This window comes from Arachis ipaensis, chromosome B10, assembly GCF_059453495.1.
Source record: "Arachis ipaensis isolate K30076 ecotype BB chromosome B10, ASM5945349v1, whole genome shotgun sequence".
In the NCBI taxonomy this organism is placed as follows: Eukaryota; Viridiplantae; Streptophyta; class Magnoliopsida; order Fabales; family Fabaceae; genus Arachis; species Arachis ipaensis.
In genome coordinates, this window is record NC_142435.1 from 37,944,218 (window position 1) to 37,945,380 (window position 1,163).

Sequence of the window (1,163 nt, forward strand, 5' to 3'; positions counted from 1 at the left end):
GGTTCGGCCATGGTGCTTATGTCAATGGCCTTGCACTCTCCTTTTGGGTTCTCTTCTGTATTGCTTGGGAGAGTACTGGGAGGAATTTCAGTGATCCTTTTACTCAGCTGGCCCACTTGTGCTTCCAAATTTCTAATGGAAGACCTTGTTTCATTCATGAAGCTCACAGTGGCCTTGGATAGATCAGAGACTAGATTTGCTAAATTAGAAGCATTTTGTTCAGAGTTCTCTATCTGTTGCTAAGTGGATGATGGAAAAGGTTTATTAGTGTTAAACCTGTTTCTTCCACCATTATTAAAGCCTTGTTGAGGCTTTTGATCCTTCCATGAAAAATTTGGATGATTTCTCCATGATGAGTTATAGGTGTTTCCATAAGGTTCACCTAAGTAATTCACCTCTGCTATTGCAGGGTTCTCAGGATCATAAGCTTCTTCTTCATAAGAAGCCTCTTGAGTACTGTTGGATGCAACTTGCATTCCATGCAGACTCTGAGAGATCATATTGACTTGCTGAGTCAATATTTTATTCTGAGCCAATATGGCATTCAGAGTATCAACTTCAAGGACTCCCTTCTTCATAGGCGTCCCATTACTCACAAGATTCCTTTCAGAAGTGTACATGAACTGGTTATTAACAACCATGTCAATGAGTTCTTGAGCTTCTGCAGGTGTTTTCTTTAGGTGAATGGATCCACCTGCAGAAGTGTCCAGTGACATCTTTGATAGCTCAGATAAACCATCATAGAATATATCCAGGATGGTCCATTCTGAAAGCATATCAGAAGGACACTTTTTGGTCAACTGTTTGTATCTTTCCCAAGCTTCATAAAGGGATTCACCTTCTTTCTGTCTGAAGGTTTGAACATCAGCTCTAAGCTTGCTCAGCTTTTGAGGAGGAAAGTACTTGGCTAAGAAAGCCGTGACCAGCTTATCCCAAGAGTTCAGGCTATCTTTGGGTTGAGAATCCAACCATAATCTAGCTCTGTCTCTTACAGCAAAAGGGAAAAGCATGAGCCTGTAGACTTCAGGATCTACTCCATTAGTCTTAACAGTATCACATATCTGCAAGAATTCAGTTAAGAACTGAAAAGGATCTTCAGATGGAAGTCCATGAAACTTGCAGTTCTGCTGCATCAGAGAAACTAATTGAGGTTTCAGCTCAAA

General features: G+C 40.8%; 1 non-coding gene across 1 annotated transcript; it reads left to right on the forward strand.

The window, feature by feature from the left end:
* The first annotated feature begins 770 nt into the window (after nucleotides 1-770).
* Nucleotides 771-878, forward strand: LOC148579732 (small nucleolar RNA R71). The gene has a single exon (XR_015899706.1). It is a non-coding gene; the product is annotated as a small nucleolar RNA R71 (small nucleolar RNA).
* Nucleotides 879-1,163: the final 285 nt, after the last annotated feature.